The 16,258-nt window shown below is 40.4% G+C and overlaps 1 long non-coding RNA gene across 1 annotated transcript in view; it reads left to right on the forward strand.

Moving 5' to 3' along the window:
- The window catches only part of LOC120735171, a 65,778-nt gene that overhangs the window by 41,043 nt on the left and 8,477 nt on the right, over positions 1-16,258 (forward strand). The gene's annotated exons all lie outside the window — the stretch shown is intronic.

Below are 16,258 nucleotides of genomic sequence, written 5' to 3' on the forward strand. Positions count from 1 at the left end.
TCTACAGTGCACCCTGTAGAACACAGAAAATTTGCTATGGTAACATGGAGCCAACATTTCAGGGCAACATACTCTCAAATTGCAGGCCACTAGAGATGTTACCCTGGTAACCACTTCCACAAGCAACAGCAGGACAGAAATGTAACATGCAGACCAACAATAGGGACAGTAAATGAAAAGGTCTAATGTATCTGTGCATCTTTTGATTTAAATATTTCACAGCAATCCAGTGTCACCACTAAACGCTACATTAAAGCTGTGTAGTGTTTTTAGGAGGCAATATGGATAACCGGTGACAGAATACACATGTTAAAACTGACAGTTTTGTGATTTATCTGGCATCGCGGTGAAGCGGCCGTACAGTACACGATAAATAGAGTGTCACTATATATCACCTTAAATGGCTTCCTGCATTCTTTAATTACATTTTCCCTCCATTCATCAGCAGAAAATGTAATCTTGTTATTCACACATTCAGGCTGGGAGTGAGAGGAGGAAATAATGATGGTGTTTGTCACAGCGTCAACATCACCTTTTTGTCTCACACTTTCTAATCACACAGTCAGCCTTTTTCACAGAAAAGGAAAACATTAACGTAGAGCAGCAATCAGCATTGTGGACAAAAATTTATAGCAGTTCTTGAATCACCGACGATTAAATGTTGATGATTTTACTCAAGAATAGGCTGACACTACAAGTCATATTTTAATCTTTAATAATTAAAAATAATTACTGATAGAGCCAGTGCCAAACGTGTTATTTTTGCATGTTTTTGAGGTAGTAGTATGAAAGCAGTGCACTTAAAGTATTAAATCGTCTTATTTTCTTCATGCAGGTATGCGGTTTAAACATTTCCCTCATATTTTCAAGGCCCCGCGTTGCTCCAACCTCGGGTTTATCAACTTCAAAAGGCGAAGTTAATAAGCAGCAGAAGTCCAGCTGTGCCTTTGTTGATTGCTTCTTGATGACCGTACTCAATGCAACACCTTTATCTTCAAAGTTGGTATACCAGGACACCTTCATCTTCTAAGAAGTAACCGGTGCAGCCGGTGTGCAATGCATACAAGCCAGAAAAGCTGGACGAAGTAGAAACAGATACGGCAGTTGTTAGGAAGATACCTAAGTATTTGAAAGTTGCTCTTTAGCTTATTTAAATTTCCAAAATGTTTCCTATACAGAACAAATAAACGAGAAGTGATGTGCAGGGCTACATTTTCAGAATGTAGCCAGACAACTGCATGCACTTATGCAACAGATCAGAGTTGTAAGTTTTCGGTGTTAAAATATTAGTGAACATGAGTGATATTAATGGAGTTTTGTGGGAGGATCTAAGTATAATTTCTTCAAAACTCACTGAGTACTAGGGTCATTAATTATGTTGCGGAAGTGGCTGCTTGCCATTTGTGAGCTGGAGCACAGAGATGCTGTTCCGAGTAGTGGCAAAACTCTTCTGCAGAGAGACACCTGCTGAGAGGCTTGGCTGAGCACAGTGGAGGAGAGAGGAGGCTGCGAAATGAACTGTGATGCACGCCTGGCACACGAATGCAGGGACAGGATCCAGCAACTCGTCCAGTGCCTCCCCCCACATTCCCAGTAGCCTTCCCCCTTCTGCTGCCACTGTTAAAGCAGGCAAGGGCACCTGACAGGTGGAATGGGGGGGGGATGATGGCGTCTGCCCAGAGATGGGGCTTAAGGCTCCTGAAAAATAGAGCTGCTAGTCGGCGGCGTCCAGGAGTGAGCAGGCAGTCAAACACAACACAGTTTGTGTGCGTGTGTGCGTGCAAGTTAAAACGCAACGTGATGCGTGTTTATGAAATTAAAACGTGTCATTTATCGATACCCTCTTTCTAATACTGCACTCTCCAGTTTTCCCTGCTTCTTCACATCGAGCATCAGAGGATTAATTTTGCCTGTCATTCCAGATTTAGCCTCTGTTGCATAATCAGCTTGTCAGAATTAGTTTTAACAATGGCACATAAAAGATTTCTTTAGAAAAACCAATCAACGTCGATTATCAAAGGGAATTTTTAACAACGTCCTGTCTAACAAATAGCCTAACACACCAGAGAAGACAACAAGACCATAGATGAGATGATAGGCTCTCCTTTGGCTCACAATCAATATGTCACAGGCAGAAGATGTATGGGGGTAATTTTACTCGCCTAGAAAGCACAGAAATACACAGAAACTGTTGGTGGGCTGGAGGAGCCAAAAGACTCTTGGATCACATGCACAGGAACAGCTGTTTTAGCATGGATACATTCCCCCACACATTTACACTATCTGTCTTTTTCTATATGTATCTGCCTATCCTTATGCATCTGTCCCGGAGCTATGCGATTGTGTGTCTGTGCATGTCTATTCGTGTTTATGTGCACGCGCTGCTACTGCTGAGTGCGTGGACACAGTAATGACAGTGTAGAGAAGACCTTATAACCCTGGCCCACCACATGCTCACACGCTGACTCCCACACACTTTCCACCATTGCTCACTCATAACCCTCTCGCTGCTGTCACATAAAACCCAAAAGCCATAATTTTCATTGTGATTAAATGTTTTGCATGTGATGTGAGATGGTCTTCGCAGATGTATTACGTATTGTGCCCTTCGGGTAATTTGGCGGTGTAGCTCAATCACGGCACTTTTTATTTGTTGTCTAGACCATTGACCTTGCAACTTATTGTCGGAAACTGTTACTGGCTTGTGTGTGTAAACCAGCTTATTGGCGCTGCATGTATTAAATTGGTAATTATGCTGAAAGATCTTGACATTTGTGTTAGCAACTGGGAAACCTTGAAAGACCTTGATAGATGGTGTTTGGTGTGTGCGCGAGCTATGCTGCAGGATGGGTTTTATTACTATCTGATGTTGTATCCACCTGATTTCTCTACTGTTTTGCTGTACTTGAAGTTTATTTGAATTAGCTGTTTTTCGTGACTCAGTTTTCACTCATAATAAAAGACATGTACATTTGTTTTTAAAGTTTCAGTTTCAGTAAGATAAACTAATCATGGGCATGAATGTCCTAGTAATTTCAATCTTTTAATTATTTCTTTGAACAGGGTGGAAAGATTGTACAGCATAGGTCTTTAATGACAATTTGATGAAGAAATGTGGTTCTCTTTTGGATTTTATCCAACCCACACAAAGTCAAAATATATATACATACAGGATCAAATATATCCATGCACCCCCACTAATATTTGGTCAAATAGGTAGGAAGTTGTGCATCGACTGGACCCTTTTGGTAGCCATAAACAAGCTCCTGGCACAATTCTGGCTGGATATTTGTCTACGCGTCTTTGCAGAATTAGACTGCTTTAGCTATTCCAAAACCAGTTTTGGTGTGTGTTTGGGATCAAACATCCAGTTGTGTCCAAGTTTCAACTCTCTGGCTGTTGATTTGATGTGAAATTTAATTATTTGAAGGTAGTCCCCCTTCTTCATTATCCCATCCACTTTGTGCAGTGTACCCTACCACTTCCAGCTAAACAGCCCTAGTGCATGATGCTATATACGCATAATTGACAGCTGATATAGTGTTCTTCGGTTTGAAAGCCTGACTTTTATCAAACATACTGCTTCGATGTGGCCAAATAGCTCAAATTCAAATTTTATTTGTCACACACACACACACAACCATACACAGTATGACATGGGGGTGAAATGCTTGTAGCTGTACAATGCCCGACCATTAAATGACAGAAAAAAAGTTTTACAATATTTACAATTTACAGTTTACTACAAAATTTACAAATTAACTTAGGAATTTACAGTAAAGAATGTGCAAATAGCAGAAGAGATTATAAAGATGATAAATTATAGGAATTATAGGATTATAGGAAATGTGTGGTGGTGCGTGTGGTGATGTGTGTGAGAGTCCAGTCTTATAGTGATGTGTTTGGGAGAGTCCAGTCCTACACCTGGTTCAGGGCCCGAATAGCCTGGGGGAAGAAGCTCCTCCTCATTCTCTCTGTTTTGCCCTTAAGGGAGCGGAAGCGCTTCCCAGACCTCAACAGTGAGAAGAGTCCATTGTTGGGATGGGAGAGGTCCATCATAATCTTCCTAGCTTTGGACTTGCACCGCTTGGTGTAGATGGACAGCAGGTCAGGGAGCTCTGATTGAATGATGCGTTTGGCTGAGCGCACCACACTTTGCAGATCTCGTCTGTCCTGCTTGGTTCTGTTCCCAAACCAGGTGCAGATGTTTGCCGTCAGGACGCTCTCGATGGTGCAGGAGTAGAAGTTCTTGAGCACCTTCAGTGGCAGATGGAAGTCTCTAAGTCTTCTGAGGAAGAAGAGACGCTGACGGGCTTTCTTAACCAGGGTGTTGATGTGGCAGGACCATGACAGGTCCTGAGTGATGTGGACACCCAGGTATCGGAAACTGTCCACTCTCTCCACTGGCGTGCCACTGTTGATGAGGGGCTTGTAATTCCTCGCCTGCTTTGTAGTGAAGTCCACGATCAGCTCCTTGGTCTTGCTGATGTTTAGGAGGAGGTTATTCTCCTGGCACCAGTTCTCCAGGTTCCTAATCTCCTCCAGGTAGGCCGTCTCGATGTTGTCGGAGATCAGGCCCACAACAGCAGTGTCGTCAGCAAACTTGACAATGGAGGTGGTGTCTGATGTGGCTACACAGTCATAAGTGTACAGTGAGTACAGCAGGGGGCTTAAAACACAGCCCTGAGGCACTCCAGTGCTGAGTGAGATGGAGGGGGAGACTTGTTTTCCCACCCTCACTGATTGGGGTCTGTCTGTGAGGAAGTTGCACTGCAGCTGCACTTTCACTCGAGCTTGAAGGTGTCGATTTTGGAGTAGGGGCTTCTTACTTGGTCGGCAGCCTCTTAGTCCATTGTGATGTAAAATTTGCTACGATCTGGATATTGATGCTGGTTTTCCAGCAGTCTTCAGTTATTGGCAGGTTTAAACTTCCTGTTCCTGAACATCCCAATCAATTTCCTCTCATTTGAGGGTGACAGTTTGGGTCTTCTTCCTGACCTTGTCAAATAAGTGACAGGTCTGAACTTGTATTCACATGCAGAATTGTTTAGAAATGACTCCACAAGACGTTCACAACTTATATAAAGCTACAATTCCCCTTTGTGCATCTTCACTGAGTTCAGTCGATCCAATTAGTGCTGTCAAACTAATCTTTTTCAAAGAAAAAGTACCATGATGTTAATAATCCTTGGTCTTGTCAAATTAAAATACATTGTGGAACTTTCAGCTACACTTATTAAAAGATGATATGTAGATATTTGCACCCGTATCTATACGTTTGACCCTGTGCGGTTTACAGAAAATCCAAAATTAATACAAACGTGTGCAAATCTTGTTTTTTTAGAGTAATTAATGCTGTATAATAATTCCATCCCAGAGAAAGAACAGTTCAAAGAAACTATTAAAAGCCCCGAATTACCATGAAATTTATGCCTGTGATGAGTGCATGTAAATAATTGTAAATACAGAGGTTAAAGAACAATCTAGCATATTGGATTAATAGGCATATTGGATTCATACATAGAGTTTGTTTGCTTCAGCCCGGTGTTCCTTTCAGCTGATGACATCGAGATATTTACACATTATAAATCAGAAAATAATTACACCCCCCAGTTCGATCCTCACGCTCAACGCGCATCATTTTATTCCAGCAGTAGCAGCACAGGTCAGCAGTCCACAAAGAAAACAGCATCTACAAAGAAAACAACACACGGAGATTTGTATATTCCTGTACAGGAAGACAGAAGATTTGTATACCCTTTCACAGTTTCACACTTTCTTTAATACACTGTACTTGCAAATCTGAACACATTTGCACTTTCCTTCACACAGTCACAAATTTACACATATTTACAAAACTCTACTCAGGTGCATAGTGAGACACCGATTTAAAACTCTTCACACATACTTTGCAAATATCTTTGTTACAATAATATGTCTGAAATAACTGAGAATGTCAAGTGGTATGTTTTCCGCTTCTCACTCGACCCAGTGAGAAGTTGTTTCAGATAGTAATGAATGTGTTAAATTAAAACCTAACGATTTAATTTAACTTAAGACTGCAACGACAGTTAGGGACATCCTGACCAAAATGTCTCACCTGGAACTCGTATTCTGGCTTTCCAGTGCAAGCTTGCAGCTATTGGACACAGAGTAGCAGGTAGGCTGCAAAAACCAGAGGACCGGCTGTTCCACAAGTGACAGCTCATTATAGGAAGAGTTCAGAGGGGTAATGGAAAAGGATTTTTAGTTTCTGATTTCTAAACCTTAAAGTGTTTTTGTTAAAGTGTAGTGGGAGTCAGGATATTGCTCATGCTGAAATTTGTCTGGGGAAAAGTTTTTAAAAAGCAGAATGTACCTGAAAGTGCAATCTCAGTCTAGTCGGTGATGCTGCAGTGTGGCGTTTCTGTAAAACCCTCTTTCAGTTGCATTTAGTGCTGGCAGACAGTTGGAGCAGTGAAGGCTTTCACTGGTAATTTTCAGCAAGTGTAGTCCTGTGAAGATCTAGATTATTTGTGATTATCACTTGTCATACATCCACACAGGAAGTACAGGATTTCTTTCATCCACTTTCTAATTCTACTATCGTTTACCTAAAATCAATATTTGAATTACAAACACTTTTGGCAGCATTCTGGAGCCTGACTTAAAGGATATGCTTCCTCGATAATTTATGAGAATCATAAAGCAGTACTTTATGAGCTCATATTATTCATTAAAACCACTGACGTGGAATGTGCTAAATTACATAACCAACATTGATTGTCCTGCAATACTAATCCAGTCCGGACACAGCTTATCTGCCTCGCATAGATCACTGAGGCTGTTAGAAAGCTTTGCAGCAGAAATGCTTAATGTTCTCTCAGTGTGATGTTCCTTAAGATCTCCATGAAGAGATGCTGCTGATGTGTGGGCGCTGAGGCCGCTACAGGAAGCTACCCAGGTCTTCTACACTCAGAGTGATAGCTGCCAGGTCCTTGGATTGATTTTCACTGGCTGAAGTCCAGGCGCTGCCACGGTTTGGAAAGTATCCTTTTCTACCTTGTTTCAGTTTGACCGCAAATATGCAAAGATGGGGAGAGACCCCAACGCGCTGTCTGTTTTCTCTTGGCAAATATCTTTAAAAGATTTATTGTGATTAATTGTTACATGATGCAATCATAATATATTAACAGGAATCTAATCTTTACCCCAACACTGATAGTCACACACAACTTTTAGTTTTTCCCAGCATTAATTTAACACTGAAGTGACAGCTCATGTCACTGGACACCTCTGCAGAGGTTTTGGTAAACCCTGCAGGAGGAAGGATATTGCCCAGAGCAAACAGACCACACTCAGTTTTGTATAGACAGCAATGCAGCCTCCAGTCTCTGAAAATATCTCTGTGAGTAGTTCTTGAAGCAGTGTTGACTTTTGATTTTTTTTTTTTTTTTTAATTCCTGGCCTGTGATGATCATGATTGTTTGTGGATTTGTTTGTTTATTATTCATGTAATTTTTGATTCGGTGAATTAAAATTATTCACCGCACCTCTGCTTGTCTTTCTGGTGTCTCCCAAATCATGAATCTTTCATTTAGTGTAATATCTGTTATTTTTAAATAGTTAAAATACTTCCTGACTGGTACTAGAAAGCATGCCTCTGTCACCCCCGTTCTTGCTGATTTGCATTGGTTACCCATAAAATATCGTATCGAATTTTAAATATTGTTGCTCACCTTTAAAATCATAAATAATTTAGCCTCTAGCTATCTTGTCGATCTCCTGTCCATATGTCCCTGGGCGAGCCCTCAGGTCTTCAGCCCAATTACTCTTGGTTAAGCCTAGATCTAGACTTAAATCTAGGGGTGACTGTGCTTTTGCCCTGGTTGCACCTAACCTGTGGAACAACCTTCCCATCGCTATCCGTGGTCAGACTCCATTTTATCTTTTAAATCTCGTTTAAAAACTATCTATGTACTTTATCTTTTAGTTATATCTGTTCTCAGTAACTTTATCCTTATATTCCCTTTACTCCTGTATAATTAGTGCCCTCAAGCTGTTGACATATGTGTTACTTTGTCAATAGTCTTTTCTTTAATCATGTCTTAACGTTCCTGTTTCTATTGTAAAGCTGGTTTTTTAAATGTGCTATATAAGTACAGTTGTATAGTGGGTTTTCACCGTGCGTCATCAAACCGGAAGTCAGCATATTGGAGATACTGGAGGTAAACAAAGCGCGCGCACTCAAACAGATTCCAAACGTCGAGCAAAAGGAAATGGTGAATTATTGCCGTGTTTTTGGCTGTACCAATCGGTCAGACCGTGAAAAACATTTGCAGTTTTATAGACTGCCAAAAGTTATTACAAATCAGGGAGAACAATGCCGAAAGTTATCAGAGGAAAGGAGGCAGTTGTGGTTAGCGAAGCTAAACCAGGATCTACAAGGCAAAATTCGGACAACATCCGAATTTGTTCTGCTCATTTCTTTTCTATAGTTAAGCATACTTAATAAAATATACTCGAATTATACTACTTTTTGATAAGGGATGATATCATACAGTTAAGGTTTGGTTGATTAAAGATGTTATTGCATTACTTACTTTAGCATTCACAACATATCTGTCGCTGATGACTTGATACTGCATATCCCTCACCCATCCATACACCATCTGGTTATAGGCCTCCAAACCTTTATAAGATTTAAGGTCTTCTGCTGTCTTCTGGGCGAGAAAATCAGGTTGTTGACGATATCAGGATACACAATAGACGGAAGACTCTCCGGATCCTCATTGATCTAAGACAAAGGAGCCAACTCGTTTGGATCTGCACCACCAATAAACCTTAACTTTTCCAAATATCGTGCCATTTCCTGCGGAACAAGTCCTTCCCTGTATGCCTTTGCATCTATAACGCATTTTGAGGAGCTTTTCTGTGGTTTCGGGCATTGATCCATTGCAATGTTTACCTCCGAGTGCCTCCAATATGGCCGCGCATGCAGGTTACTGCCCAGAATTGTATTGTATTTTCATTCCATCATTTTAAGCTACCAAACAATGTAACCTCATATGCTCATTATCGTGCAACTACGGTATCCAAGACTTTTAGTAGGTCAGCATTGGATTTCTAATCCAGAATCTCACCTGGACAAACTCCCCTGCACATCACGCAGTTTCTGATTTCACTTAGTGACAGCTTAACTCAAACAGGCTGCAGTTCCGAGCGAACCTCACATCGGCAAATGATTTCACTGATTAGCATAATGTCAACCAGGCAGGAGGTGGTTGTCAAATAAAATCAGCTGCTTAGTGATCTTTAGGTAAAGCCTGCATGCTCTCTGACTCATGTGGAACACAGATGCTTATTTCTGCAGTACAGTACCAGACTCTCCGATACCTAAAAATATGGAAAGCAATGTGTTGACGAGGCTGCTACGATGGTGGTGGGAGTCCCATCAGCGCTGAAAAGGCTGAACATATGGCTCATCCTGTGATGTGATTTAGAATGTCTGCAACCCAAGCAGATGCAGGAATCAGAGTATTAACACAAAATGCCCAGCCATCATGCAGATCGTAATGGATCGTCTGCTAATACGTATTTGAACTGCTCATTATTTTAGCACTTCTACTGTGTTAGACTGTGATAAATACTGTATGTGCATTTGCTAATGTAAACAGGCTTCATATGTATTCAAGCTGCACCAAAGGAGCTGAGTGCTGACAAGGCACATACAGGCATGGAGAAAACAAAGAGAGCGCGAGGGGAAGAATAAGGAGAAGAAGAGAAGGCTTGTAATGAGGATCCTTTTGCTAAGGAAGAAGGGGGCGTCTCCTGGCTGTCTTAATAAAGCAGGAGGGAGGCAGCAGTGGGACAGTATTAATGATGTGCTCAGCTGTCTAGATCATATCTGTCATGTTCATACAAAAAGAATGAGAGCGAAGGGAGGATGGTGAACATATCCTAAACATGAAAATAGACATTTATGTGTTTTAATATCAGTTCAATGTGATTATTAAACCGTGTGATATATTTTAGGTTGGAGGAAACATTAAATTGATTTACTTAACAGTAAAATAGTGTAATCGAGTTGTCGTGTGGTCAGATATTTTAGCCTCCTGCAATACGGATGCTGTCAGGTAATCCCGATGTTTTATACTGCAGCATAAAACTCTATGTGTGTGTATATGTTTGTGGTCCACATGGTGCTTATCATACTGGGACCTAAATCTGTTTACACGGTCACATTATGGAGGCTTGTCATCGTTATTGGGACATAAAGTAAGTCCCCGTAACATAAATCATTAAATTTTAAGTTGAAGACAGCAGATATTGCTGGGCAAGAGAAGGTCAGAGAGGAGATTGAGTTTTCTGAGTGAGAACAGTCCCTATAGAAACCAGGAGAAAAGCAGAAAGTGAGATATGGTTGTATGGAGCACATGGGAAAAGCCCTTCAAAGCTGCTTCCTAATCCTCTTCTATCCCAGACCCCCTCCCTTCTCCTTCTCTCAGTTTAATCTCCGACACTGCATTAACATTTAAATTTTTCCACAGCTATTTGAATCTATCCTATGCTGCGACCACCTAGATTTATGCATTTATACTAATTACCTACTGCTGGGGTGGGAGGTGGATGGTTTAACCTTCTCACAGCTAATTTCTCATGATTTCTCCAAAGCCTTGACGCAGCCCGCAGGGGGGAAAAAATGACCTTTTCTAATTTTATTATCAGCAATATAAACAAAATGACACTAATAAGGATAATGTGATGACACCTTTAAAAACATCTCATTCCATTTCATTTTGGAGCATCAGATGGTAATAATGAAGCTGACCAAATATTTGATTGGCTTTTATTTGCAAAACATGATTTGCTTTTTTTTTTTTTTTTTAATCTCAGACATATTTTCTGAAACAGGATGGATGGTAGGAAAATATAACCATTACCAAACCAAATGGAATTTCAGATCCGGTGTGCCTGTTGTCAGGACTTCCAAAACACGGTTGATTGCGAGATTTTGTATGACATCTTGGATTAGCTCATTCCTCACTCCTCATAGGTTTTAGTCCATATTGACATGACAGCATCACACAGTTTCTGGAGATTTGTTGGCTGCACGTCCATGAGCTTTGTACCATGGTGCATTATCCTGCTGGAAGCAACCATCAGAGGATGGGTACACTGTGGTCATAAAGGGATGGATAACACAGTGGTGTTTAAACAACGCTCAATTGGTACTAAGGGGTCTAAAGTGTACCAAAAAAATATCCCCCATGTCATTATACCACCAGCAGCGGCCTGATACGAGGCAGGATGGATCCATGCTTTCATGTTGTTTATGCCAAATGTGAAGAAATCACGATTTATCAGACCAGCCAACGTTTTTCCAGTCTTCTGTTGTCCAATTTTCCAATCCAATCCAATCCAGCTTTATTTATAGACCAATTAAAACAAAACAGCTTACTTGATCAAATTCCAATTAAAAGACAGAATTAAAATAAAAAACACATATTAAACAAACATAAAAAATAAGACAATAAAGTAACAATGAGTTTAAAATAAATACAATTAAAAAGTCTTTAAAAGGTTTTATTAAAAGTAGAAGATTATAAAGTGTCCAAAAATTGACTCAAACTGACTAGAAGCTAATTGTCATGGAGAAAATGTGTATTTTTAAATGTGATTTGAAGACCTCAAGTGTTGAAAAGCAAACAAGTCTTTAAAAGCAAACAATAAAACTTCAAGAACAACAATGAAATGGACAGGCAACCATTATGAAGAGCCGAGCGCAGTTGTAATGTGCTCATGTTTTGTGAACTGAAGCCTTGGTTTCCTGTTCTTTGCTGACACAAGTGTTCTGCTGCTGTAGCCCATCTGCTTCAAGGTTACATGTGTGGTGTGTTCAGGTTTCCTTCCTATCAGCCCAAAGCAGTATGGCCACTTTCCTCTGACGTCTGACATCAACAAGGCATCCAAACCCAGAGAACTGCTGCTCACTGGATATTTTCTCTTTTCAGACAGTTTTTTATAAACCCCAGAGATGGTTTTGTAGGAAAACCTCAGCAGAGCAGCAGATTCTGACACACTCACACTAACAACAACGGCAAGGTTTACTGCCACTTAATTCACCTTTCTTCCTCATTGTGATGCTCACTTTGAACTTCAGCAGGTTTTCTTGGCCGTGTCTATGTGTTTAAATGCATGAATTACTGCCATGTGATTGGCTAATTAGATATTTCTCCTAAAGAGCAGTTGGCAGCTCTTTCAAGTGTGCCTAATGAAGTGGCCAATTAGTGTGCACTGTTTTGAGACATTTGGACAACATTTGTTTGTTATCTGACCCAACAACACTGGGATCGGTGTCACTGTGGGAAAAGCTGTTAGCAGTTAGCAATCCGCTGGATCTCTAGTGGGAAGGTTTTTAAAGTGTTCAGCAAGTCAGCAGCGACACAAAAGTTCAAACCACAAAAAAATGGTAGATGTTAAAAAACTAGTGAGAGCTCAATGACTTTTCAAGTTGTTTTAGTTTCTCTTGGGTTTGAGAGATGCTCGGGTTAGAGGAGGAGGAGGAGGAGGAGGAAGAGACTGTTGTTTTGGTGCTCTGCCACCAAAAACCTTATCTGCCCTGCTGCGAGGCTGTAGTGGAAATGAATGTCATCAAAGCTCGGCTTGGATAATGGCCACAAAAAAGGTATCATATTATGGTTTCAGCTGTGCTAATGAAAAAAATACCCTCTCTGAGGCCTCAAACAAGGCAAGGTGCCAGTTCTACTTGACAGTTCAAAATAATATTTTTTTTTCATTGTTGTGTGTGCTCGCCCTTTGGGCATCTGGTAATTTCTCAGCACAATTAATTCAAGTAGACTTTGTTAAAAGGTCAATAGTGAATGATAGATTATGTTGTTTTTAATTATATTTTTTTCTGTAACACCGCTGAAAACGAGATAACGAATGAATTCGAATACAAACCCTTTTTACTGTGTGTGCTACCTGCCAGTGAATGATAAATAGTTCAGGTTAATTTGCTCACGCTGCATGTATCATTCCGCTGAGGGTTTATAAAACTTCACTGATGCACATTTAAACATCTTTTTATACCGCTGACTGCAAAAATGATTCGAGGTACATTAGATAACAGGCGTCGTACACCTGAGCAATGTCATATTTGTGAATTTACATTCTCAAAGGTGCTGACGTCAATCAAGTCCAACGCCATTATGAGAAAAAAAAATATGTTGAGACCTTTTACATCTCAATTTGTTTCTGAAGCGGAGCCAAAGCTCACTAATTAGAATGATACTGCTTTTGGAGCTGCATGCCACAACTATGCTTTCTAATTTCAAATGTGTGTGACGGTGGTGCGGCCCATGTGGGTGGTGTAAATCCCTCTCAGCTCACGTTCAACACCGCCGAGAGAAAAGGCCGAACATCACTGAACGTTGTCACTGAGTAACACGACATAAGACCGTTTTTGTCTTAATGCGTTAAAGCCTTCAGCATCAACTTGTCATTCTTTTGATTTTTAAAAGGTTGCAAAACAGCAAAAATATAACAAGCATGCATGTGACTGATTTTATTATGACAGTGATGCACACTGTGTGAGAAAAGCAGGTGATGGTCATGATTCTAAATGTTACATTTTGGCCAATATTCCTGTATCACTAGCACAGCACGACAGATATATGGACATACAGTTTGCTGCAGAGTACCTATGCGGTACACTAGGTGTGACACGGCTTGTCGCTGCTCTATTCCACCCCTGAGTGCTGTGAAGCTGATTTATAAGTGGGAGGAGCCCGCGAGCTGCAATCAGCCCGTTTTCATCAGCATTATAGCTGCCTGACAACATCCAGCTGTCCCCGATGTGCCACAGAGGGCTGATGGTGCTCATCGCAGCTCTGCAATATTACCACAGCACTCACTGTGATAAAAATATATAGTCGACACACACGGATACTTTCCTAGAGTCAATCATGCAGACAGACACTTGTAGAATAGCTTTGCTTTGTTTTTGTTGTCTTTTTATTTATTATTTTTCTTCATCTAATAATAAAAATAATAATAATGTCGTTATTATTAATATTTTTATTATTCTACAACTTGTTTCTTAATATGAATCTTAATCTTGCATAGTTTGATTCTTGTGGGTTACGCTTGATAGTTGCTAGCAGCTTGTGTCAAGGGACTTGGAACAAGTGAATGAATTTTACAAAATGATGCTGCAATCTACTTCCAGGATGAGAGCACACCTAATCAAAGCCCTGACTCAACAATGCATCAGCGTTAGGCAATCTCTCTCTCTTCCCTTTTTCCTGATGCCGCCTCTCCAGCTGCTCCCACTAACTTGTGATATAATGACATTATACTGTAACCTGATAAATTGTGAACCCAGCTGGCTATATCTGGTTTTGCTTTTACAACAGCTGGGATGCTACATGCACCGGGCGCTGCTGGTGCAAAGCGCAAAAATCAACAGAAAACATCCAAGCACAGCTATAAGTCTTCGTTTGAGCCGAGTTTGAGAATTGACGACGTTGTTAAATCATTAAACAGTGTCGTTTGTTTGGAAAAAACAAAACAGATCGGTCCTGTTTTGTACGTGCTGCTCTCAAAAGTACAAATTATGGTCCTAAAATTGTTTTTATGTCATTATGTCCACTATGTTTGGGTACAGTTTTGGTTAATTGTCAGGGTGCTAGTGTGAGCATTCATGTTAACACAGACAAAGCTGCATTGTCTGAGGTTGCTGTCAGGAGGTCCAGCCTCTGGTTGCAAAAGGAAGTCTAAAGATTCTACAAATGTACTTGTACTTGTATAGTACTTTTGTACTCTAACTGAGAATTCAAAGTGATTTTTAATGTTAGTCACATTCACCCAATCACACACACATTTATACAAGAGCTTTTTTTCTGCGCCTAAGCGCCTTGCCTAACATTCACACACACACTCACGCTCATAAGCCAGTGGATGCATCAGGGAAAACACTGAGTTTAACATCCTAGCCCAAAGATGCGCCTGAGCTTGTAGGCTGGAGGAGCCAAGGATCGGACCACAGGCCTTCTGACTGGTGCCCTACCTCCTGAGCTACAGCTACCCCTGAAGTCTATGAGAAAACAAACTTCCTCCTTACTTGTTTGAGACCCAAGGGGGAAAAACTGATGATTTTATGGTCTCTGGCTCTGTTTAACAGAGAGAGAGAGTTGGAGTTAAATAGACAGCAGACAGAATGTGCTTGTGGACATGGCTACCTCGAGAGTGACAGTATTCTCAGTCCGGTCCACCCTTTGCTCCTGCGTGTGGTTTAAGAACTGAAACCAAGAGCACAACAGAGAAAATGCCAAAATCAAAGCTGCAAAAGGACAGTACAGAAAGCAGCATCCAGTGTCAGAGCAACTATGTCCATCTTTTGTAAACACTCCCTGTTTTCTTCAGCGCGTTAAAGGAACTAATTCTTACCATAACCTGAACTTTAGAATAGCATGTTAGCTTGTTACAGTGAATTCACAAAGTATTCCCACTCATGCACATTTTGTCTACTTTATTATCTTGTGTATTTAATTCTAAAATGAAGACAGTTTTTAAAAATGGTCATTTTCTCCAATCAATATTTTATGTATGTGTTCCAGTAAAGCAAGAGTAGTACGATATGAACAGAGGGTCACAGCAGTCTGATTTTGATTAGACTGATTTGTAAAAGCAGCAGTTACAGCTTTATGTCTTCTTAGATTAGTCTACAGGTGGTTTATTTCATTGCTGATGTGAATGCAAGTGTGGTTACTAACTCAAACTATATAATTTCTTCATGTCAAACAAAATGAATTCATATGAAGGTTATTTAAGACATTGCGTGGAGGACTTCCTGACTTTAATCATTAAACTGTTATTCTTTCAGAAATATGTACTAGACAAGCTAGATAAATTCTTAATTGCACGATACAATGATGGTATGTAGAATTAATTAGAATAGGGCTTTGTGTGGCATGCAAAAATGCCTCAACTTTGCCATGGTTAAATTCTGTTTTCTTGGCAAATTAATTTTTAGACAGAGCGTAAAATAAAAAAATATGTTTTCCTCTGCTAGGCTGAACATGCAGACATTTATTGATTTTTTTTTTTCTCTCCATCTAATGCATTCAAGATATAACAGTACCGCTCCGCTCAGCTGAGGAACAGTCTGCTTTTGTTCTATCAAGCATAACTAACAACCGTCATTTGTATCATTGTTGCCGCAGCTGGATGACGGTTGTCTAAAAGAAGCGGCTCTGTCTTTCCTGCACAAAAA

The sequence above is a fragment of the Simochromis diagramma genome, unplaced genomic scaffold (assembly GCF_900408965.1).
Source record: "Simochromis diagramma unplaced genomic scaffold, fSimDia1.1 OVJJ01000481.1, whole genome shotgun sequence".
Lineage (NCBI taxonomy): Eukaryota > Metazoa > Chordata > Actinopteri > Cichliformes > Cichlidae > Simochromis > Simochromis diagramma.